The sequence below is a fragment of the Salmo salar genome, chromosome 12, assembly GCF_965601325.2.
Source record: "Salmo salar chromosome 12, fSalSal1, whole genome shotgun sequence".
Lineage (NCBI taxonomy): Eukaryota > Metazoa > Chordata > Actinopteri > Salmoniformes > Salmonidae > Salmo > Salmo salar.
The window spans coordinates 92,527,690-92,553,881 of record NC_138302.1 but is presented as its reverse complement, the minus strand read 5'-3'; the positions used below and the strand labels follow the sequence as shown (position 1 = coordinate 92,553,881).

General features: G+C 40.7%; 1 protein-coding gene across 9 annotated transcripts in view; it reads right to left on the bottom strand.

The window, feature by feature from the left end:
- Window positions 1-25,390, bottom strand: part of LOC106566028 (transcriptional enhancer factor TEF-5) — a 76,743-nt gene extending 51,353 nt beyond the window's left edge. For 8 of the 9 annotated variants that reach the window (XM_082959428.1, XM_082959427.1, XM_082959429.1 and 5 more), the window contains exons 1-2: window positions 25,212-25,389; window positions 24,757-24,901 (exon numbers count right to left, since the gene is read on the bottom strand). The gene's annotated coding sequence lies outside the window, so the exon portion shown is untranslated. Of the gene's footprint in view, window positions 1-24,756; window positions 24,902-25,211 lie in introns of all 9 variants that reach the window. The other variant, XM_082959426.1, reaches the window with a different exon arrangement.
- Window positions 25,391-26,192: the final 802 nt, after the last annotated feature.

Genomic DNA, 26,192 nt, shown 5'->3' with positions numbered 1-26,192 from the left:
AGGCCTCTTCTACAAAGCCTCAGCAATCTGGTACATCTTTGCACAGGCCTCTTCTACAAAGCCTCAGCAATCTGGTATATCTTTGCACAGGCCTCTTCTACAAAGCCTCAGCAATCTGGTATATCTTTGCACAGGCCTCTTCTACAAAGCCTCAGCAATCTGGTATATCTTTGCACAGGCCTCTTCTACAAAGCCTCAGCAAGTTTGGTATCCTTTTCTTCCTAAACTGCATAATTCCACTCATACATCCCATGTAATTCTTGATATGTTATTGATATGTCTTTCTTCTATGGAAAGTTGTAGGTATAAACACAGGAAGTGATTCCATGAGAGTCCTGAAAATATGCGTGTTATAACATGTGTATTACTGTCCACAGTCAACGTGGGAAAACCCCCACAGTCAGCCACAGACAGTAAAACAAATAGAGGTTGTGTGTGTTTTGGCTGTGGGTGGAGGATTGTAAATGGATAACCAGTGATTTATTCACTCACACAGTGCATGTAGATGAGATCATGCTGATACATTCAAAATATGATCCGTTTGTTGTTGGTTGTTTTTGTTGGGAGAAAGGGGGATGAAAAGGAACAGACAAACCTGACTCTAAAGAGGGCTGTAACATTATGACATGGGGACTGTCCTTGCTCCATTCCAAAAGTGGTGGAAGAGTCACGTTTCATTCATACGCTGCACTTTGAAACAAACATGATTTATTTCAGAAATAAATCATAGTTTTACAGAGACTAAACATACCCTGAGAGGAAGAAGTCTGCCTTTTGAGCTGGGACAATAGTGTAACTGATGAGGAAACCAGCGTCAGACAGACACCATCCTCACAAGGTAGATAAGGACTGGACAGCCAACCAACGCTGTCAATCAAATGAAGTCATCTTACCATGAAGTCACTTCAAGTTAATGTGTAAAATGCGCTCGACAAACACACAACGCTCAACTGTGACACTACAAATTGAACTTGAATGGGATAATAATACTGAAGTGATATGCATTTGCTCAACGTCATGCCCATAAACAATAAAATAATTGTATTTTTAGAGATAGATACAAAGGCCATGAAATTGTATCTCACATAGTCAACAGTGACATTAAGCCCCTTAAAGGTTTCGTGATGGTCCCAAGGGAACATTCTCAGGGGACATTTGTGAAGTTCCCCGTAAGTTACTAGGACGTCACTGAGGACCATATCAGGACGTACTCAGGACTTTAATTTTACTAGTCCTTAGGACGTCGTGTGATGGTGGACCTTTTTATAGTTCCTGGTTTGTCCTGTGGACGTTCTAGGACGTTGTGTCATGGTCCCCTGAAGGTTTTTGTCACGTGATGGTGCCAAGTGTCCCAAACCATTATAAGTAAAGTAATGAAATGGTGTGGGTTTTTAAAGTAAGTGGTACACTGTTCAGCTAAAATAGTGTACAAATCTTTAATCAATGACTTTATTTGAAATTATCACTTAGTACTAACTTCTCAATATGACCACACCTGGGATTTGAACTCACAACCTCTGGATTTGGGGTAGGCTGACCTTTCTGCTGTGCCACAAAGCCTGCAGAACTTCAGAAGTGCCCTACACATTCATTACCTATAATACCTCTCTGCATTTAGCGAAAGAGTGCAATCTGCTAGGCTTGGGCGGTATACCGCAAATACTGTATACTGGGGTGTTTGGAAAAAGTCATTTTAGATATCAGTTAATCTGACTATTCACTCATTGATTTCATTTATTCATTTGAGCAATTTGAGTTTGGGTTTTCAGTGTAGTTGTTAATGTTGGTGGGGTATATTATTCTGTTTTAATGTTACTCCTGAATCACAATGATAAATATAATAGTCTTTCTTCAGTGTATTTTTAACAAAGGTGAGATTTACTTTGAAGTGCAAAGTGTAAATAGTCCTACAGCAGGGTTTTCGTCAGCTGGCTTTGCGGTTCACCAATCTGGGCCTAGAGGGGCTTTGTAAGAGTAACATTTTTATTAAAAATGTTTATTTCACCTTTATTTAATCTCACTAGGATAGGGGGTAGCATTCGGAATTTTGGATGAAAAGCGTGCCCAAAGTAAACTGCCTGCTACTCAGGCCCAGAAACTAGGATATGCATTTGTAGATTTGGATAGAAAACACTCTAAAGTTTCCAAAACTGTTAAATTAATGTCTGTGAGTATAACAGAACTGATATGGCAGGTGAAAACCGGAGGAAAATCCATCAGGAAGTGCCATTATTTTTGAAATGGGTGTTTTTCCATTGAAAGCCTGTCCACCAAATAAATGGTTATGACCCAGATTGCATTCCCTATGGCTTCTACTAGTTGTGAACAGTCTTTAGACATTGTTTCAGGCTTTTATTCTGAAAAATGAGGGAGAATGACAACATTGAGTGAGTGGACCCTGGGATGTCCCCAGAGCTGGTTACTGCGCGGGACCGAGAGCGCACCTTTCTTGTTTTTATTTTATATTGACGACGTTATTGTCCGGTTGAAATATTATCGATTATTTAGGCTAAAAACAACCTGAGGATTGATTATAAACATCGTTTGACATGTTTCTACGAACTTTACGGATACTATTTGGAATTTTCATCTGCCCGTTGTGACCGCATTTGAGCCATTGGATTACTGAACAAAAAGCGCCAACAAAAATGAGGTTTTTGGATATAAAGAGGGACTTTATCGAACAAAACAAACATTTATTGTGCAACTGGGAGTCTTGTGAGTGCAACCATACAAAGAACATCAAAGGTAAGTGATTAATTCTATTGCTATTTCTGACTTTCGTGACTTATCTACTTGGCTGCTAACTGTTTGTAATGTTTTGTGTGCTGAGCGCTGTCCTCAGATAATCGCATGGTTTGCTTTTGCCATAAAGCCTTTTTGAAATCTGACACGGCGGCTGGATTAACAACAAGTTAAGCTTTATTTTGATGTATTGCACTTGTGATTTCATGAAAGTTAAATATTTATAGTAAATTAATTTGAATTTGGCGCTCTGCAATTTCACCGGAAGTTGTCGAGGTGGGACGCTAGCCCACTGTTCCATATGAAGTTAAGCAGGTAGGCCAGTTGAGAACAAGTTCTCATTTACAACTGCGACCTGGCCAAGATAAAGCAAAGCAGTACGACACAAACAACAAGACAGAGTTACACATGGAATAAACAAATGTACAGTCAATAACACAATAGAAAAAATCTATATACAGTGTGTGCAAATGAGGTAAGATTAGGGAGGTAAGACAATAAATAGGCCGTAGTGGCGAAGTAATTAAAATTTAGCAATTAAACACTGGAGTGATAGATGTGCAGAAGATGAATGTGCAAGTAGAGATACTGGGTTGCAAAGGAGAAAAAAATCAAAAATCAAAATATGGGGATGAGGTAGTTGGATGGGCTATTTACATATGGGCTATGTACAGGTGCAGTGATCTGTGAGCTGTGAGCTGCTCTGACAGCTGATGCTTAACTTCTTATGGATGGGTGGTAGTATTGAGTAGCTTGGATGAAGAAGGTGCCCAGCGTAAACTGCCTGCTACTCAGTCCCAGAAGCTAAGATATGCATATTATTAATAGATTTGGATAGAAAACACTCTGAAGTTTCCAAAACTGTTTGAATGATGTCTTTGAGTATAACAGAACTCATATGGCAGGCAAAAACCTGAGAAAAAAATCAAACCAGGAAGTGTGGAAATCTGAGGTTTGTAGTTTTCAAGTGATTGCCTATCCAGTATATAGTGTCTGTGGGGTCATTTTGCACTTCCTAAGGCTTCCACTAGATGTCAACAGTCTTTAGAACGCTGTTTCATGCTTCTACTGTGAATGGAGAGAGAAGAAGAGCCATTGGAATCAGATGACTGAGAAAATGACATGAGCTCAATCGTGCACGCTGCCGTGAGAGTTAGGTGTGTTCCTTTTCATTTCTGAAGACAAAGGAATCATCCGGTTGGAATATTATGGAATATTTATGATAAAAACATCCTAAAGATTGATTCTATACATCGTCTGACATGTTTCTACGAACTGTAATATAACTTTTTTGACTTTTCGTCTGAACTTACTGCGCGAGCACAGTGCATTTAGATTACTCGACGGAACGCGCAAACAAAAAGGAGGTATTTGGACATAAAGCATGGACTTTATCGAACAAAACAAACATTTATTGTGCAACTGGGAGTCTTGTGAGTGCAACCATACAAAGAACATCAAAGGTAAGTGATTAATTCTATTGCTATTTCTGACTTTCGTGACTTATCTACTTGGCTGCTAACTGTTTGTAATGTTTTGTGTGCTGAGCGCTGTCCTCAGATAATCGCATGGTTTGCTTTTGCCATAAAGCCTTTTTGAAATCTGACACGGCGGCTGGATTAACAACAAGTTAAGCTTTATTTTGATGTATTGCACTTGTGATTTCATGAAAGTTAAATATTTATAGTAAATTAATTTGAATTTGGCGCTCTGCAATTTCACCGGAAGTTGTCGAGGTGGGACGCTAGCCCACTGTTCCATATGAAGTTAAGCAGGTAGGCCAGTTGAGAACAAGTTCTCATTTACAACTGCGACCTGGCCAAGATAAAGCAAAGCAGTACGACACAAACAACAAGACAGAGTTACACATGGAATAAACAAATGTACAGTCAATAACACAATAGAAAAAATCTATATACAGTGTGTGCAAATGAGGTAAGATTAGGGAGGTAAGACAATAAATAGGCCGTAGTGGCGAAGTAATTAAAATTTAGCAATTAAACACTGGAGTGATAGATGTGCAGAAGATGAATGTGCAAGTAGAGATACTGGGTTGCAAAGGAGAAAAAAATCAAAAATCAAAATATGGGGATGAGGTAGTTGGATGGGCTATTTACATATGGGCTATGTACAGGTGCAGTGATCTGTGAGCTGTGAGCTGCTCTGACAGCTGATGCTTAACTTCTTATGGATGGGTGGTAGTATTGAGTAGCTTGGATGAAGAAGGTGCCCAGCGTAAACTGCCTGCTACTCAGTCCCAGAAGCTAAGATATGCATATTATTAATAGATTTGGATAGAAAACACTCTGAAGTTTCCAAAACTGTTTGAATGATGTCTTTGAGTATAACAGAACTCATATGGCAGGCAAAAACCTGAGAAAAAAATCAAACCAGGAAGTGTGGAAATCTGAGGTTTGTAGTTTTCAAGTGATTGCCTATCCAGTATACAGTGTCTGTGGGGTCATTTTGCACTTCCTAAGGCTTCCACTAGATGTCAACAGTCTTTAGAACGCTGTTTCATGCTTCTACTGTGAATGGAGAGAGAAGAAGAGCCATTGGAATCAGATGACTGAGAAAATGACATGAGCTCAATCGTGCACGCTGCCGTGAGAGTTAGGTGTGTTCCTTTTCATTTCTGAAGACAAAGGAATCATCCGGTTGGAATATTATGGAATATTTATGATAAAAACATCCTAAAGATTGATTCTATACATCGTCTGACATGTTTCTACGAACTGTAATATAACTTTTTTGACTTTTCGTCTGAACTTACTGCGCGAGCACAGTGCATTTAGATTACTCGACGGAACGCGCAAACAAAAAGGAGGTATTTGGACATAAAGCATGGACTTTATCGAACAAAAAAAAACATTTATTGTGGAACTGGGATTCCTGAGAGTGCATTCCGATGAAGATCATCAAAGGTAAGTGAATATTTATAATGATATTTGTGACTTCTGTTGACTCGAAAATGGCGGGTATCTGTATGGATTGTTTTGATGTCTGAGCGCTGTACTCAGATTATTGCAAAGTTTGCTTTCGCCGTAAAGCTTTTTTGAAATCTGACACTGGTTGCATTAAGGAGAAGTGTATATTTAATTCTGTGCAAAACACTTGTATATTTTATCAAAGTTTATGATAAGTATTTCTGTAAATTGATGTGGCTCTCTGCAAAGTCACTGAAAGTTTTGGAGGCAAAACATTACTGAACATAATGCGCCAATGTAAACTGAGATTTTTGGATATAAATATGAACTTTATCGAACAAACATACATGTATTGTGTAACATGAATTCCTATGAGTGCCATCTGATGAAGATCATCAAAGGTTAATGATTAATCTTAGCTGTATTTCTGGTTTTTGTGACGCCTCTCCTTGCTTGGAAAATGGCTGGGTGGTTTTTCTTGTCTAGGTGCTGTCCTAACATAATCTAATGCTATGCTTTCGCCGTAAAGCCTTTTTGAAATCGGACACTCCGGTTGGATTAACGAGAAGATTATCTTTAAAATGGTGTATAATACTTGTATGTGTGAGAAATTTGAATTATGTGATTTTTGTTGTTTTGAATTTGGCGCTCTGCTATTTCACTGGCTGTTGGCGGGGACGCAAGCATCCCACATTTCCCAGAGAGGTTAACGGGATTTCAGCCGTAAGAAGTTAAAGTTAGTGAGGGAGATATGAGTCTCCAGCTTCAGTGATCATTGCAATTTGTTCCAGTCATTGGCAGCAGAGAAATGGAAGGAAAGGCGGCCAAAGGAGGAATAGGCTTTGGGGGTGACCAGTGAGATATACCTGCTGGAGTGCGTGCTACAGGTGGGTGCTGCTATGGTGACCAGTGAGCTGAGATAAGGCGGGCCTTTACCTAGCAAAGACTTAACCTGGAGCCAGTGGGTTTGGCGATGAATATGAAGCAAGGGCCAGCCAACGAGAGCATACAGGTCGCAGTATATGGGGCTTTGCTAATGAAACGGATGGCACTGTGATAGACTGCATCCAATTTGGTGAGTAGGGTGTTGGAGGCTATTTTATAAATGACATCGCCGAAGTCAAGGATCGGTAGGATAGTCAGTTTTCCGAGGGTATGTTTGGCAGCATGAGTGAAGGATGCTTTGTTGCGAAATAGGAAGCCGATTCTAGATTTAATTTTGGATTGGAGATGCCCTTAATGTGAGTCTGGAAAGAGAGTTTACAGTCTAACTAAACACCTAGGTATTTGTAATTGTCCACATATTCTAAGTCAGAACCGTCCAGAGTAGTGATGCTGGACGGCCGGGCAGCATTTAGTTTTACTTGCATTTAAGAGCAGTTGGAGGCCACGGAAGGAGAGTTGTATGGCATTGAAGCTCGTCTGGGGGTTAGTTAACACAGTGTCCAAAGAAGGGCCAGAAGTATACAGAATGGTGTCGTCTGCGTAGAGGTGGATCAGAGAATCACCAGCAGCAAGAGCGACATCATTGATCTATACAGAGAAAAGAGTCGGTCCGAGAATTGAACCCTGTGCCACCCCCATAGAGACTGCCAGAGGTCCGGACAACAGGCCAACGATTTGACACACTGAACTCTGTCTGAGAAGTAGTTGGTGAACCAGGCGAGGCAGTCATTTGAGAAACCAAGGCTGTTGAGTCTGTCGATAAGAATGTGGTGATTGACAGAGTCGAAAGCCTTGGCCAGGTCGATGAATACGGCTGCACAGTATTGTCTTTTATCGATGACGGTTATGATATTGTTTAGGAACTTGAGCGTGGCTGAGGTGCACCCATGACCAGCTCGGAAACTAGATTGCATAGCGGAGAATGTACGGTGGGATTCGAAATGGTCGGTGATCTGTTTGTTAACTTGGCTTTCGAAGACCTTAGAAAGGCAGGGTAGGATAGATATAGGTCTGTAACAGTTTGGGTCTAGAGTGTCTCCTCCTTTGAAGAGGGGGTGGCCGCGGCAAAAGTTTCATATCGCAGGGGCTAATGCAGTACGCTACAGGATGTTTTTGTGCTGGTCAAGGTCAGTCAGGCCAGGAGTGAACCAAGGGCTATATCTGTTCTTGGTTCTACATTTTTTAAATAGGGCATGGTTATTTAAGATTGTGAGGAAAGCACTTTTAAAGAATAACCAGGCATCCTCTACTGATGGAATGAGGTCAGTATCCTTCCAGGATACCCGGGACAGGTTGATTAGAAAGGCCTGCTCGCTGAAGTGTTTTAGGGAGCGTTTGACAGTGATGAGGGGTGGTCATTTGACCGCAGACCCATAAAGGACGCAGGCAATGTGGCAGTGATCGCTGAGATCCTGGTTGAAGACAGCAGAGGTGTATTTAGAGGGCAGGTTGGTCAGGATGATATCTATGAGGGTGCCCGTATTTACAGATTTGGGGTTGTACCTGGTAGGTTTATTGATAATTTGTGTGAGATTGAGCATGTCCCAGTTTAGGTCACCTAACAGTACGAGCTCTGAAGATAGATGGGGGCAATCAATTCACATATGGTTTCCAGGGCACAGCTGGGGGCAGAAGGTGGTCTATAACAAGCGACAACGGTGAGAAACTTGTTTCTAGAAAGGTGGATTTTTAGAAGTAGAAGCTCGAATTGTTTGGGCACAGACCTGGATAGTATGACAGAACTCTGCAGGCTGTCTCTGCAGTAGATTGCAACTCCGCCCCCTTTGGCAGTTCTATCATGTCAGAAAATGTTATAGTTAGGGATGGAAATGTCAGGATTTTTGGTGGCCTTCCTAAGCCAGGATTCAGACACGGCTAGGAAATCCGGGTTGGCAGAGTGTGCTAAAGCAGTGACTAAAACAAACTTACGGGGGAGGCTTCTAATGTTAACATGCATGAAACCAAGGCTTTTACGGTTACAGTGCGTTCGGAACAGAGAGTAAAAGGAACAGGTTTCTGGGCGCGGAAGAATAGATTCAAGGCATAATGTACAGACAAGGGTATGGTAGGATGTGAATACAGTGGAGGTAAACCTAGGCATTGAGTGACGATGAGAGAGGTTTTGTCTTTAGAGACATCATTTAGACCAGGTGAGGTCACCGCATGTGTGGGAGGTGAAACAAAAGGGCTAACTAAGGCATACTGAACAGGGCTGGAGTCTCTACAGTGAAATAAGACAATAATCACTAACCAAAACAGCAATGGACAAGACATACTGACATTAGGGAGAGGCATGCGTAGCCGAGTGATTATAGGGACCAGTGGGAGGCTATGCGAGCTGGAAACACAGCTATTCAGACAGCTAGCAGCCCGGGGCTAGCAGGCTAGCAGAAGGGCCTTAGGGGGACGTCGTGATGGAAGAAGTCTGTTGTAGCCCCCTCGGACGGTTACGTCGGCAGATCAGTTGTGTTGGATTGGCAGGGCTCCGTGTAGGCAGTAAAAGGGTCCAGGCCAATTGGCAAAATAGGTATTGTAGACCAAGAAATTGTCTGAATGTCCTCTTCAGCTAACAGTCCAATATGCTCTAGACAGCTTGCGGGCTGCGGTTAGCAGGCTAGCGGATGGGCCTTCAGGGGACGTCGCGACGGCGGAGCCTGTTGAAACCCCTCAGGCGGATAACGTCGGTAGACCAGTCGTGATGGATCGGCGGGTCTCGATGTCGGCAGTAAGAGTGGTCCAGGCCAATTGGCAATTTTTTTTATTGCAGCCCAAGGAGTGGCTGATGGACCTCTTCAGCTAGCCGGGAGATGGGCCTAGCATAAGGCTAGTTCCAGGCTCACTGGTGCTTGCTTCGGGACAGAGACTTTAGCCAGGGGGTAGCCACTTGGATAGCAGCTAGCTAGCTGCGACGATCCAGGTGAAAAGGTTCAGAGCTTGCGGTAGGAAACCGGAGATGTGGAGAAAAAGCAGTCCGGTATGCTCTGGGTTGAATTGTGCTGTGCAGACTGGCAGGAGTTGACCAGGCTAAGGTTAGCTAATGACCGCTAGCAGTGGCTAACTGACTATTAGCTGGTAGCTAGTTAGCTGGCTAGCTTCTGTTGGGGGTTCCGGTTCTAAAGTATAGAAAATAGCAGATCCATACCACATTGGGTGAGGCGGGTTGCAGGAGAGTATGTTGAAACTGAGGTTAAAAATATAAAAAAATATATCCGAAATATATATACGAAGGGAAAAAAAACATATATACACGGGACACGACAAGACGAAGACGTCTGAACTGCTACGCCATCTTGGATGACAAGCTCCGCATGGTGTGATGTGTAATGAAACTAGGGTGCGCATGCATTGGGTAAAACATATATTTTTTTTGGGGGGGGGGGGTTCTTTGTGACCATCTGGTGATGTCTCTGGGACAAACCGGGAACTAGACTAAAACCTCCAGAGGACAATGACACAATGTCCTGATGGCTTTAGATGACCATTTCGTGATGTCCTAACGACACATTATTGTTTGCAGGGAAAAAGGGCGGCAGGTAGTCTAGTGGTTTAGAGTGTTGGGCCAGTAACTGTGTGGTTGCTGGTTTGAATCTGGAGCTGACAAGGTGGACAATCTGTGGCTGTGCCCTTGAGCAAGGCACATAACCCTAGTTGCCCTGGATAAGAGTGTCTACTAAACAACTTAAAAATGGTACATGTTGATGGACTGCATGGTCTTCCCTCCCATTTATTCATAATGCTTTTAGTCAGATTGTTCCTGTCTGTCAGAATGCAGGCTTTGTTAGGACTGCTGTTGCAGCTGGGACACTTGCTGGTGAGGGAGAGATGACCCCTGAGGTCAGACCCCAAGCCCTGCACACACCCATTTTTCACCAATACTAGACACACACACTCACACACACACACACACACACACACACAGACAGACAGACAGACAGACAGACAGACAGACAGACAGACAGACAGACAGACAGACAGACAGACAGACAGACAGACAGACAGACAGACAGACAGACCAGATTTTTCTCTCTTTCTGCACACAATCCCAGAAAATAAATCCCATTCTCATGGCTGAAGGGCATATTCTCAAACACAATTACACACAGATGCGCATTCTCTCTCTTTCTCGGAGACACCCACACACTCCGGGCCTCACAAACACACACTTGACGAAGAGAACAACAGGACTTGGCGATTGAAGGAGCAGCTGCTCTCTTAGGTCAGATTACAGTTACAGTAAACATTTTTGACTCTCTTGACAGGACTGGAGACACTGCCTTACCCTTGACCAGCCCACACACACAGACACACACAGACACACACTCTTGCTCTTCCTCTCTCTACTCAAAGGCAGCTTATTTTACCACTGGGTTACAGTACACACACAGGTTTAAATCCATTTAAAAATGTTCCATTTCAACAGTTGAAAAGGAAAGTGAGCTGCCTATTGAGTAGCCTAGTCGAGTCTTGCCTCTGAGAGGAAAGAGACGGAGAGAGGGCCAAGACCCTGCCAACCCTCCCTCCCTAACTCCCTCCCCTCCTAGACTCCCAAGAGTATGAGAGCCCCATCTCAGAGCACTAGAGGAGCTCCCCCTCCCCCTCCTCTTCCCTCCCCTGTCTGTGTTTGGCCCTAATAAATTCTCTCCAGCTCCTCCAATAACTTCCTCCTACTTCCTCTTTGGCACAGCTCTCAGGAAACAATCAGAGCTGAGGGTGAGAGGAGGGCTGGACGACCAACAGCTCACACGGTAAGAGGCAGAGGGAGGGAAGGGGAGAGAGAAGGAGAGACAGAGAGAGAGAGAGAGAGAGTAGGGAAAAGAGAGAGTGAGGCAGAAAGAGAGAGAGGGTAGAGGGGCTTATATTTACAGTCAGTAAGGCAGTTCACAGCTTGATACCATTTCGAATTCCCCCAAAAAGGCATGTTTGAGTTGGAAAAGTCTGAAATCAAACAACATATTTCCAAGTCTGACAGAAGGAGATATAACATTTCTATCTTTCACAATCTTCCTTGACACATAAAAAAAAGTATTCCTTGAAGTACAAAACATCAACCCAGGGCCTGAATGGGGCAGTAATTGACTAATAGCAGCAGGTAGCCTAGCGGTTAAGAGCATTGAGAGCGAAAAGTCGCTGGTTTGAATCCCCAAGCCAGCAAGGTATAAAAACCTGCCGTTCTGCCCATGGGCAAGACAGTTAACCCCCAACAACAACTGCTCCCTGGGCACTGATGAAGTGGACGTCAATTAAGGCAACTCTCTGATTCAGAGATTGGTTGAACGTATTCAGATGTGTAACTGACTAGGTATACCCCTTTCCTAGTACAACACAGACTAGGGTCTACCTCAGTGTCTTTTTATTTTATTTTAGTCATTTAGCAGACACACATATCCAGAGCAACGTAAAGGAGCAATTAGGGTTAAGTGCCTTGCTCAAGGGCACATCTACAGATGTTTCACCTAGTCGGCACGGGGATTCAAACCAGCGACCTTTCGGTTACTGCCCCCTCTTAACCGCTAGGCTACCTACGGGCCCCATGGAGTAAAGCCTTAATCTGGCCCACAAACAGAGGAAAGACTGACAAAGCAGAGAGAGCGCCAGACTGCTTCTTTTACAGCCTGATTCAGCAGTTTAATCTTACATTTTCCAGGGAGCGTTGCAGCGCAGTCATCCTCTCCTCCTAGCCTAAGTTGGTCATTCTGTGGTGAGACCAGCGGTTTGGTGGCTTAATCTGTGAAACTTTTACGACATGCGTAATTTATGCACAAGTATACACGCTAATAAAGCCACTCATCTACCCATATCAATTATGGAGTCCTGCTACATAGCTAAGATGTGGTACTTGCCTCGCAAGAACAATAAGGAGGTTGAGAAGAGAGAGGGGTTTTTTATAAATAAAGGAACAAACTTTCAAACCCAAACCCAGAGGTGATCATCATTTTAAAATGACTTCACAGCCTTTGTGTAGCCTAGAACTCTTTTAACAGACAAATCATGTTGATCCTTTAAACAACACTTCTGGACAAGTATGCTTAGTATAGTCTAAATTGTTCAGTAAGTGTGTGGTTTGGTTTTAAAGGGGTCGTCCTCCAAATCCACACTCTGGAGGTAGGGATTAAGAGCAAGGCTTCGTATGAGTGAGTGCCCCTTAAAGTCAATGGAGAACCACTCCAACACAATGGCCACACACATCAGGCATAGGACTAGATCCCAGATAGCCAGGACCAGTTTGTTGCCCCCGTCATTTATAATGGACACCAGCTAGAAACCCAAACTAACAAACAGATGCATACTCTCCTGTTTACTGCTGTATGAAGCATGGGTCACTGGGCCCACAGAGTTCTGTTGTCATTTTCTGGATACGTACATTAGAGGGTTGGAGCTGGTCGCAACAAGAGCAACTGAAATTTTTAGCCATTTGGGACAAACGGACACAAAGACTTTCCTGTTCTAGGTCACTCCCAAGCGCCTCCATTGAGTAGTCGGGGAGGCCAGAAGTCTTATCTGTTAGATAGGACCTTGGCTGAATTTGGAGAATATGTAAACAAGCCCATGCACTCAATGCATTAACTTTAATCAAATGTTGATTAATGGTATTTTAATTAGGCTACTAAGACACAGAAATTGCTGAGGGGTACATTTATTGGACCATGGAAAAAAGGATAGCATCATTTACGGTATGTTTATAACCGAATCATAGAGGATTGAACTGGGCTGTAGCCCGTTCCTGCAGGCAAATGACCTCGTGGCCTCATGGGTGGAATATTATTCATATTTGTCATAATGAATAAAACAAAATAATTCAACCCGACGAAAATCCTGTGTTTCTATGTCAAACAGTTTTGTCATACACTATTTATACAAAAGTATGTGTACACCCCTTCAAATGTATGGATTCATCTATTTTAGCCATACCTGTTGCTGACAGGTGTACAAAATGACGTTAAATCTACTAATTTGAAGGGGTGTCCACGTAATTTTGCATATATAGTATACAGTTGAAGTCAGAAGTTTACATACACCTTAGTCAAATACATTTAAACTCAGTTTTTCACAATTCCTGACATTTAATCCTAGTAAAAATTCCCTATTTTAGGTCAGTTAGGATCACCACTTTATTTTAAGAATGTGAAATGTCAGAATAATAGCATAGAGAATGATTTATTTCAGCTTTTAGTTCTTTTATCACATTCCCAGTGGGTCAAAAGTTTACATACACTCAATTAGTATTTGGTAGCATTGCCTTTAAATTGTTTAACTTGGGTCAAATGTTTCGGGTAGCCTTCCACAAGCTTCCCACAATAAGTTGGGTGAATTTTGTCCCATTCCTCCTGACAGAGCTGGTGTAAGTCAGGTTTGTTGGCCTCCTTGCATGCACACGCTTTTTCAGTTCTGCCGACACATTTTTCTATAGGATTGAGGTCAGGGCTTTGTGATGGCCACTCCAATACCTTGACTTTACTGTCCTTAAGCCATTTTGCCACAACTTTGAAAGTATGCTTGGGGTCATTGTCCATTTGGAAGACCCATTTGCGACCAAGCTTTAATTTCCTGATTGATGTCTTGAGATGTTGCTTCAATACATCCACATCCTTTTTCATCCTCATGATGTCATCTATTTTGTGAAGTGCACCAGTCCCTCCTGCAACAAAGCACCACCACAACATGATGCTGCCACCCCCGTGCTTCACGGTTGGGATGGTGTTCTTCAGCTTGCAAGCCTCCCCCTTTTTCCTCTAAACATAACAATGGTCATTATGGACAAACAGTTCTATTTTTGTTTCATCAAACCAGAGGACATTTCTCCAAAAAGTATGATCTTTGTCCCCATGTGCAGTTGCAAACCGTAGTCTGGCTTTTTTATGGCAGTTTTGGAGCAGTGGCTTCTTCCTTGCTGAGCTGCCTTTCAGGATTTGCCAATATAGGACTCGTTTTACTGTGGATATAGATACTTTTGTACCTGTTTTTTCCAGCATCTTCACAAGGTCTTTGCTTATGTTCTGGGATTGATTTGCAGTTTTCGCACCAAAGTACGTTCATCTCTAGGAGACAGAACGCGTCTCCTTCCTGAGCGGTATGACGGCTGCGTGGTCCCATGGTGTTTATACTTGCACACTATTGTTTGTACAGATGAACATGGTACCTTCAGGCGTTTGGAAATTTCTCCCAAGGATGAACCAGACTTGTGGAGGTCTACAATTTTTTTCTGAGGTCTTGGCTAATTTCTTTTGATTTTTGCATGATATCAAGCAAAGAGGCACTGAGTTTGAAGGTAGTCCTTGAAATACATCCACAGGTACACCTCCAATTGACTCAAATTATGTCAATTAGCCCATCAGAAGCTTCTAAAGCCATGACATCATTTTCTGGAATTGTCCAAGCTGTTTAAAGGCACAGTCAACTTAGTGTATGTAAACTTCTGACCCCCTGGAATTGTGATACAGTGAATTATAAGTGAAATAATCTGTCTGTAAACAATTGTTGGCAAAATTACTTGTGTCATGCACAAAGTAGATGTCCTAACCGACTTGCCAAAACTATAGTTTTTTAACAAGAAATTTGTGGAGTGGTTAAAAAACAATTTTTAATGACTCCAACCTAAGTGTGTGTAAACTTCCGTTGTAATATTGGGATGCAAACTTAGAATGTAATACATTTAAACTCTATACCTCACATGGTACAGGTGTCTTTTTTAAGCCCATAACCATGTGTGTGAGGTGTATACTTTTGTTTCAAAGTAGATTTGTTTAAGACTACAAACAAACACTGTGTTATCCTGATTTAGCCCATTGCAGTAAAAGGTTAGATTAAGTTTCCCAAATTAATATTCTTAATGATACAACTAATTTGCACTCTTGAGGCCTAAGTTAGATGTTATACTATGTTGTAAAGGCCAGTTTGCTCTGAGGCTCTCTCTGTGTGTTTGCAACAGTCACAAGTGGTATTTGTTCAGACCTCTGTTGACAGAAGGGTAAGTGCCACCATTTGGAAGACCACTTCTGGGGATGGTGCTAAAAGGCAACCAACATCTGCACAAATGGGCAGAGCTCATTAGTCATTCTTCTATGGCTTCAACACAAACCAGTGAAGTAGGGTTGTCCCGAAGAAAAAAAAACTTGGTTGACCTGTGTTCTTTCGACACACCCTATGTGTTTTAATAAAATCAACTATATGTATGCTACTGAGCTTGTCTGATGCTTTAAGCATACAGTGATTAAATAATTAAGACACACAAATGACTCAAGATGGAACCAGAAATCAAGATAGCCTAACCAGAAGAAAAAAAACAGTTCCCGACCCTCCTCCTCCCGCTGCTGCTGGCCTTCGCAGATTCTGCTGTTACACTCCTGAAGTTGCCGGTAGATAATAGGCCACTTTACCTTGCCATTTCTACCGATCTGCGTGCCAGTTATGATTTTGCAACAGTATGCACACTTTCGTGGAACAGTTTCATTTCATTTACAATAAAATCTTTGTATCTCAAAATCCTTATCATATGGTTAATCAAAATTCTAAAAGTAACGTATATTGCCATTACCAACTATGTAAAAATAGCCTACATAAAGCTAACAAATAAAAGCATTGCTGCCTGTAAGTAGAAAATATCCTGATAAAAATAAATAGACTATAAATCACATTGGCTATGCATGGCCTGTCTGCAAGGAACTTGAGGAACTATTGTCATTCTCAACATATGTAAAAACAGGCTTTGTTTACTTGCTGTTTGAGGTGAAGAAAAGAAGCTCCACAGTGGTGGTGAGTTAAGACAATCAGAAATACTATCAGAACCTCAAATGGCAGTGGTGTAAAGTACTTAAGTAAAAATACTTTAAAGTACTACTTAAGTAGTTTTTGGGGTATCTATTTTACAGGGTGACATTCACTTTTACTTTTATTTTCTATTAAGGTATCTTTACTTTTACTCAAGAATGACAATTGAGTACAAATTCCACCACTGCCAAACGGGCACATTTATAGGCCTACATTTGCCAGGTAGCCTAGGCCTACTTCTATGTATAATTCAGGTGCGCGTCCTTACTCAACATTGACAGGAGCACTACAAACAAAAGACAATGAATAAATTGACAACTCGTAAATGGAATGAAATAAACCAAAACGTGTTCCTCACAAGTGTAGCCTTGGTTGTGCAGTCCGCAAATAACGTGTCCACTCCGACAATGAGAACGGTAGAAGACTTTAATAGTAATATATTGAATGCATTAACATAAATGACCTTAACCAAACGAACATTGTAGATTAGAAATGGTGGTAATTAATGGTAAATGTACTACTGGTGATACTGGTGTGCCATCTCCGTGGCCTCCTCAATGGATTAGTCCACTCAGACAGGCATGAATCAGACAGGTGTCTCGTTTGCCATAAAAAATAATATATATATATATATATATATATATATTATTTTTTATATATATATTTGTGACTGCTCGACTAAAAATATCTCGGTCGACCAACAGCCTATCGACCAAACAATCGACCAGTCGACTAAATGGGGTCAGCCCTACAGTGAAGTTGCTCTCAAATAACCAAAGATAGACCTAGAAACAGCCCAGAATCTCTGTTACAAACAACTACCTACTGTATTTTCAAGGAAGGTACATTTCAAAATAGTAGATGAATATAGGAGATGAACAGTAGTACAAAAAATATAAAATGTTCAAATTATATGCTGTCTGAGCAAGTTGATTTAAAAAACACAAATATTATAGACTCTGTTTATATTGCAGTACAGAAAATAGCCCATTTTATTCATGACCATTAAAACCACAGTTGTGGCAACATAAAAAAGATTTCTCTGATTACATTGTTAAATTACCCAAGAGAGTGACACAGCATACCCATGCCAATGCAAAATGCATGAAGATCTGAGTGAATGCCTGGACAGTACCGTAAATTCCGGACTATAAGCCGCAACTTTTTTACCACGCTTTGAACCTCGCGGCTTAAACAATATATGGATTTTTCCCGCTTTCAATAAAACACATTCTGTGACGTGCTCAGTTTTTTGGTGGAATGAAGCTTTCATTAGACCAATGAAATTTCCGAACAGGTTAAGGTCAAACAACTTTTTTGTTTAGTGTTTAGATTAAATCGAGCGCTCTCAAACTTCCCATCCTTCTGATTACGGTAGTCATTTTGTCACCCTCATCATGGCAAAGACACGGAGAAATGCATATGATGCAGCTTTCAAGTTGAAGGCGATTGATCTGGCTGTTGGAAAAGGAAATAGAGCTGCTGCACGGGAGCTTGGTCTTAATGAGTTGATGATAATGATAATAATAATTCTGAGGCTATTCAACTCCGACACCGAAGGAGATGACTTCAGTGGTTTCAGTGTACAGGAGGAGGAAGATAGTGACCAATGACTTTCTTGGTAGGCTACTGTTTACTGCTAATTTTACATTTTTTGTTACAAGCCGTGTTTCGTTAAAGCCTATTTATTTTTGTTACAAGCCGTGTTTCGTTAAAGCTTATTTATTTTTGTTACAAGCCGTGTTTCGTTAAAGCCTATTTATTTTTGTTACAAGCCGTGTTTCGTTAAAGCTTATTTATTTTTGTTACAAGCCATGTTTTGTTAAAGCCTGTGTAAAGTTAATTTGTTTCAATGTACCGGTAGGCACCTGCGGCTTATAGACATGTGCGGCTTATTTATGTTCAAAATATTTGTATTTTTTTTTTATTCAGTGGGTGCGGCTTATATTCAGGTGCGCTCAATAGTCCGGAAATTACGGTAACTGTGTTCTAATTTAATATGAAATAGCCACATCATCACCCCCCAAAGGGCTATTTGACCAAGAAGGAGAGTGATGGAGTACTGCATCAGATGACCTGGCCTCCACAATCACCCGACCTCAACCCAATTGAGACGGTATGAGATGAGTTGGACCGCAGAGTGAAGGAAAAGCAGCCAACAAGTGCTCAGCATATGTGGGACCTCCTTCAAGATTGTTGGAAAAGCATTCCAGGTGAAGCTATAGAATGCCAAGAGTGTGCAAAGCTCTCTTCAAGGCAAAGGGTGGCTACTTTGAAGAATCTCAAATATAAAATATATTTTGATTTGTTTAACACTTTTTTGGTTCGTACATGATTCCATGTGTTATTTCATAGTTTTGATCTCCTCACTATTACTCTACAATGTAGAAAATAGTACAAATAAAGAAAAACCCTTAAATGAGTAGGTGTGTCCAACCTTTTGACTGGTACTGTATATTATCAGCTTTTGCATTGGAAAAGGACATGTTGTAAGTAGGGCTGGGAATTATCAGGGACATCACGATACGATTTTATAACGATACTTATGTGCCACTTTGATATGTATTGCGATTCTCACGATTCTTACAATTCTATATTAATTGCAATTCGATACTGTGGTTTTCTGCGATTCGATGTTCCAAGTATGTCTGCTGCAGAAGGCCAAGAGGGAGCCATGAGAAAACAAGTTTTGATCAGTCATGGAAATAAAAATGCTAAAGACAAATTGGCTCCCAATTTAAAAATAACATGGGAGAACAAGCTATGAAGGAATAATACTGCAGTATGGTGCAGGTACAGCCAACTAGAGTAAAAATAATATTGCGATATTGACAAAACGATACGATATCTCGTCAAAAATAATATCTCGAGATCTAACTGTATTTTTAATATCTGCACTTAACAGTCTTACCACCATTCTGTCTTGAAACAAAAGCCCCTGCTCAGTGCTTGTTCACTAACCTGGGATGGAACAGGTTAATTAAATTATTGCTTCAACCGATGGCCTGAGGAACTACAGAAAGGAAGACCAACAAAGAAACGAGACACTTTAACAGGATATTGTTCAAATAATCTAATAATTGACCAGGAGCCTTAAAGCAGACAGGCAGCTATGGCCTTTTGCCTTAAAAGTAAAGCTGCAAGACGTTAAAAAAAAATTACTTAGCCCATGGACTAGATTCAGAGTGAGTTGCAGTGTTGCAGTTTGTTTGAGAAGAGCTGATTGTGTTGGGACTGAGAGCAGAGCAAGAGCACTAGCCCACTACATGCATATTGCATAAACACACTGAGAACAAGGGATCTGTTAGAGCAGCAGATTTACCCTCCTCTTGTCCATCCTCGATCACCATCTAAAATATCACACCTTCATTCACCAAGGATGCTTCAATTGCTTTCTTCTATTTCCACATGTTCAGAGAGAAAGTATTTTGGTCCAGCTTTGTAGATATTAAAGGGTATTAAGTGTGATCAATCTTCAATCTCAACGTTCACCCAAGTCCTCGTTGGATTTCACTTCGTTGGATTTCACTTCAAATCAAATGTTATTGGTCCCATACACATATTTAGCAGATGTTATTGCGGGTGTAGCGAAGTGCTTGTGTTCCTAGTTCCAACAGTACAGTAAACAATTCTAACACAGGAAACTGAAATCAACAATATGTAACTTCAAATTATGGTCTGATGGGTTCTGTTTTGTAACGGACCACCCAAAATAGGTTAAGACAATTGTTGATTCCCCTAGTTTCATTTCACCATGTTTTGCCAGTAAAGTGTATAAATTATTAATAACGTTCACAAAACTGTATTTTACTTGTTTGTGCATGTAGCTCCAATTACTTCACTGTCAAGCCGCAAAAAATCCCAAATACTATCTACCCTCTTAGAAAAAAAGGGTTCCAAAAGGGTTATTCGGCTGTCCCCATAGGAGAACCCTTTTTGGTTGCAGGTATAACCCTTTACGGTTCTAGGTAGAACCCTTTTGGGTTCCATATAGAACTCTATATTGAAAGGGTTGTACATGGAACCAAAAAGGGTTCTGCCAGGAACCAAAAGGGTTCTACTAGAACTCAAAAGGGTTCTTCAAAGGGTTCTCCTATGGGGACTGCCGAATAACCCTTTTAGGTTCTAGATAGCACCTTTTTTTCTAAGAGTGTAGGGTAAAATATGCCTGATTGTTTTTTTGTTTGGTTGCACTATTGGTTGCACTACTATGATACAAAGCAGGCTGCACTATAACATGTGGGCCAGACAGCTCGCGCCCTGGTGTCTACCATCCAGCACATGTTGAATTTATCCACGAACACCAGACGCGATCAGGACAACCAGGTTGAAATTCCAACTATATTAGCTATCTAGCTTGCTGTTGCTCACTAATTTGTCCTGGGATATAAACATTGGGTTGTTATTTTACCTGAAATGCACAAGGTCCTCTACTCCGACAATTAATCCACAGATAAAAGGGTTAGTTTCTAGTCACCTCTCCTCCTTCAGGCTTCTTCTTCTTTGGACTTTATATGGCGGTTGGCAACCAACTTTAAGGTGCATTACCACTACCAACTGGCCTGGACTGTGGACCTCAGTTCATCTTTCAATCACCCATGTGGGTATATGCTCCTAAAAACCAATGAGGAGATGGCACATGGGTATATGCTCCTAAAAAACAATGAGGAGATGGCAGAGGCGTGATTCACAGCGTGTCAAGCCTCACAAATCAAACCAAGTTCTATTTTAGTGACTGGCTATGCAGACGCTCGTTGACGCGCGCGAGCAGTGTGGGTGCAATGACTGAATAACATGTATGTGTAAATGTATATATCGCTCAGACACGCGACGCGAGCGGTGTAGTCAGCATGTAAGGCATCACCTCTAATATATGGAAGTATACTGAACAAAAGTACGAACACAACATGCAACAGTTTATATAAGGAAATACAGATATGCATCTGTTAGTCACAGATACCGTAAAAAAAGTAAGGGTGTGGATCAGAAAACCAGTCAGTATCTGGTGTGACCACCATTTGCCTCGTGCAAAGCAACACATCTCCTTCGCATAGAGTTGATCAGGCTGTTTATTGTGGCCTGTTGTCCCACTCCTCTTCAATGGCTGTGAGAAGTTACTGGATATTGGCGAGAACTGGAACACGCTGTCGTACACGTCGATCCAGAGCATCCCAATCCCCATGCTCAATGGGTGACATGTTTGGTGAGTATTCAGGCCATGGAAGAACTGGGACATTTTCAGCATCCAGGAATTGTGTACAGATCCTTGCGACATGGGGCCGTGCATTATAATGCTGAAACATGAGGTGATGGCAGTGGATAAATGGCACGACAATGGACCTTAGGATTGCATCACAGTATCTCTGTGCATTCAAATTGTCATCGATTGTGTTCTTTGTACATAGCTTATGCCTGCCCATACCATAACCCCACCACTGCCACGGGGCACTCTGTTCACAACACTGACATCAGCAAACGACTCATCCACACGACGCCATTCACGTGTTGTTGTTGTTGTTGTGAGGCCGGTTGGACGTACTGCCAAATTCTCTAAAACGACGTTGGGAGGCAGTGTATGGTAGAGAAATTAACATTTAATTATTTGGCAACAGCTCTGGTGGACATTCCTGCAGTCAGCATGCCAATTGCATGTTCCATCAAAACATGAGACATCTATGGCATTGTGTTATGTGACAAAACTACACATTTTAGTGTGGCTTTTTATTGTCCCCCAGCACAAGGTTCACCTGTGTAATGATAATTCTGTTTAATCAGCTTCTTGATATCCCACACCTCTCAGTTGGATAGATTATCTTGGCAAAGGAGAAATGCTCACTACACCTGCATTGCTTGCTGTTTGGGGTTTTAGGCTGGGTTTCTGTACAGCACTTTGAGATATCAGCTGATGTAAGAAGGGCTATATAAACACATTTTATTTTATTTTATTTGACTAACAGAGACATAAACAAATTTGTGCACAAAATTTGAGAGAAATACAATTTTTTTGCGTATGTAAAATTTCTGGTATCTTTTATTTTAGCTCATGAAACATGAAACATGAGACCAACACTTTACATGTTGCATTTATATTTTTGTTCAGTGTGATTCACCAGAGGAAGACATACTCCCCTGTTTTAGGGTATGAACTCCAGAGTGGCACAGCGGTCTAAGGCACTGCATCTCAGTGCTAGAGGTGTCACTACAGACATCCTGGTTCGAATCCAGGCTGTTTCACAACCGGCTGTGATTGAGAATCCCATAGGGCGGCGCACAATTGGCACAGCATCGTCTGGGTTTGGCCGGTGTAGACTGTCATTAACTGACTTGCCTAGTTAAATATATATATTTTTTTAATAAAAACAATTCCAAAAATGTCCCTTCAACCTGACTCTATGACCCTCTGTCAGAATAAATACTGTTTCCCTATACTGAAACTCATATTGCCACAATGCTCCAACAGATATCACACACTACACTTACTATATTGTAGCTGGAGTACTAGTTCTATTAGGCAACACTTTTATCACAATCTCAACCAAATACTGTATGTCAACTTCAATCTGTACTGGAGACTGTATAGGCAAACACTGGTCTATCTCCTCGAGAGTCAGAGAACATGTAACTGTGACTGGGAGTGCCTGCAGTGCTTCAACAACTTAGCTAGACTACTCAGTCCATCTGAAAGATTTACAGTTGGGCATACAGGATGCAGATGACCTGGAACTAGTGTTTGTAACTTTGTATGGATCCATTATGTCAACTGTGTTCGTATGTCAATTATAAGCAAGCCCTAAATTGTGATTTGGTGTGATTGCTTCATATCGTTTCACCAAATGGTGACTGACTGGCTGCATCTTTCGTGTCAAATATTTTGTAATAATCTGTTCTCGTTTCAGAGTGAATGGCTTATTTACCATTTGAATGTAACAGAGGAAAGTCTGAGATATTACAAAGACACAGAACGTGCCTATAATGTCAACCGTAAATGTTAACAGGCTATTAAAATGACGTAGCGAGAAACCTGAAAGACAACATTCTATTTTTTGGCCAAACCTGTTGAATGACACTGATTGTACTGTAGCATTGTTGTGTGCACCTGTTTACACGATTGTTAAGAAAGAACAACAATAATAAATCCTAAGTAAAGGATCTCACAGATTTTTGGATTTCTAATAAGCGAAAAAGGAAAAGTCTGTTTACCCAATCTTAACCAATAGTACACCATGAATGTGTGATGCTTGAAGAGGTATTTATACAGTCATACAATTATAATTACAAACAATTTCCATGCATTGAAAATCCTAATATAAAAATGTCCAGTGAAACGTCACTGGTCCCTGTGGAAGAGATCAAGAAAGATCCACAACTCTAAAATACAAACCCCTTACTTAAACATTATTTACCCATACAACAGAAAGGATGGTTGAAAGAAACTGTTGGAAAGAATCCGGTTTTCTTCAAATACCGTCAGTAGGCTACCGCGAAATGTTTTGATTAGAAATCTGCACTAATTTGGCTGTCCAAACTCTTATTACAAGTGAGATGATGATGCATCTAATTGTCATGTAGCATACATGTATTGAGCATTGACACAGCTGTAATAGGGTTGTTACCTGAGACTCTAAACTATTGGATGATATCATTTCACAAGTATTAATAAAAATACTACTGTCTATTTGTCAGACTGTTTAGACTGTGGAGTAGTGTCTTGAAAATACATGTAACATACTAGAATCCTTCTCATCAAAGTCAGTAAGGGATACACATAACTTAATAATAAATCATTCATTAAGGCACATCCAAATACAAATGAATACTAAATAAAAATAAAAACAGACATTTAATGTGTTTTGGACAAGAACAGGAAATACTTTCCAAGTGTCCTAAGTAAATCTGAAAGTTTGTAGACAACAGTGCGTGTAGAGTGTGTTCTGGTGTGTGTCCTAAAGCTATGATACGTTATGATATGATTGCTATATTTAGTCTCTGTTGTATATTTACATATATTATTAACATGGATAAATAACCATGTCAAAATGTAGCCAGATCAGCAGTATATATGTGTTGCGTGAAACAGATTCGTTTTGTCAGTGTTTCCATTTTCTGAAGAAAAAAAAACAACTGTAAACCTGTATTGAACATAACATAATAGATTACTGTAATAAGATGAAGAATACGACGAAATAAATGTGTATTTTTGACCTAGGCCTTGTAGCGCGTATATGTTTTTGGTTAATTGACACAATATGTTTTTGGTTACTGAAATGTCAACTTCTAAAAATGCAACAGCAGCTAGCAATATGAATTGGTTGGGGGGCTCGTATATGGCCTCTTCTCTTCGACACAATGTTACCAAATTGGGTGATTCACTTACCTATGGGGTGCAGTAAAACAGCGCGTAAAATATCGAGTTATGTATTCCTCCAATTTGCCTTTTTCTGTCTGTCAATCCTCGGGTATGTAAAGACTTGATTCTTCTGGAGAACAAGTTAGGAGGAAAGTGATCAGGATCCAAGCAGCTGTATGAAAAAGAAAGGAAACATGCTTGTTGTCCCATAGTTATGACAAAGAAAGCAATAGCCTACTAACGTCTTATGATTGTCAATGAGTAGAGTCAATAAAGTTAAATCTTAGCAAAGATGTCCTGCACACAAAAAAAGTCACACACAATTTATATAGCCGATGAATCCGTCATTTTCTTCCCTCCCAAAGGCAAGGAGTTCCATGGAAAAATGCAAAAAATGACAATGATCTAAAAACTTCACCATGAGAGCATGAAAACTTCACCGAAAGCTCTTAAACAAAGGGAACAAATTCATGCTTACTCACCTTTTTTTTGAAGTCACCCCTCCTGACAAAAGCGAAGATAACTTACTTATTTTTATACTATATATTTTTTTGGCGCCTTATAGTTTTCAGTAATATTTCTCCTGGTTTGACAGTGTAAGTGGAATGTTAAGTATGACTTTGGTATGAAATCAATGAACGCACTACACTGGAAAACGAAGAAAAAAACTTTCAAGGAGGAGCCATTGGGTACCGTCAATCAAAATACTTGGGGGCAGTGCCTCCACTCAAATCTCCACCCCCATGACTTTTACTGCAGGATATTCCAGAGAAGTCTTTATCAATATATAATTATTCTTTGAAGTTGCCTTTTGTTCTCTGGCCGTGCCACATAAAATGACAACATGAGCTATGCAGTAACATGTTTATAGTATCAGTAAATATCACATGACTTGTTTTGCTCAGTGTGAAACTTTCTATGTCTATTATTAGACTACTTTGCTACAAATCCGGTGGAATAGATAATGCATACAAAATGAAGTGTGTTATATGAGACCTGTAGGCTACAATTAATAAAGTAATAATAATTACAACAACAATATTAATAATTACACAACAACAACAACAATAATAATATCCTTGTTAACATTTAGTCTACACAAACATTAAACTGTATCCTTATTATTATTATTATATTAGTGTATGTTTCCTGCCGAAGAATTTACACATTCCACTGAAGTAAGGTCGAATATAGGTCGAAAATGTCATTATGCATGTCAAGAGTGTCAAACTCCATGATGTAACCCTTTCAGGTTCGAATTCATTAAATGTTTTAGAAGCTTTCATTTGAACATGTAGGCCTATTCACATCTGACAATAGAATAGCTCCCTCTGTTGGTAAAAATAATGATTTCGATTGTTGGCATTGTAAGTAGGCCTACGGGGCTAATAGAATTGGTTGCTGCTGAAAATATGTTTTAAAAAAGTAGCATTCCTCCAGAGAAATGTAGACGGCAAAGAAAA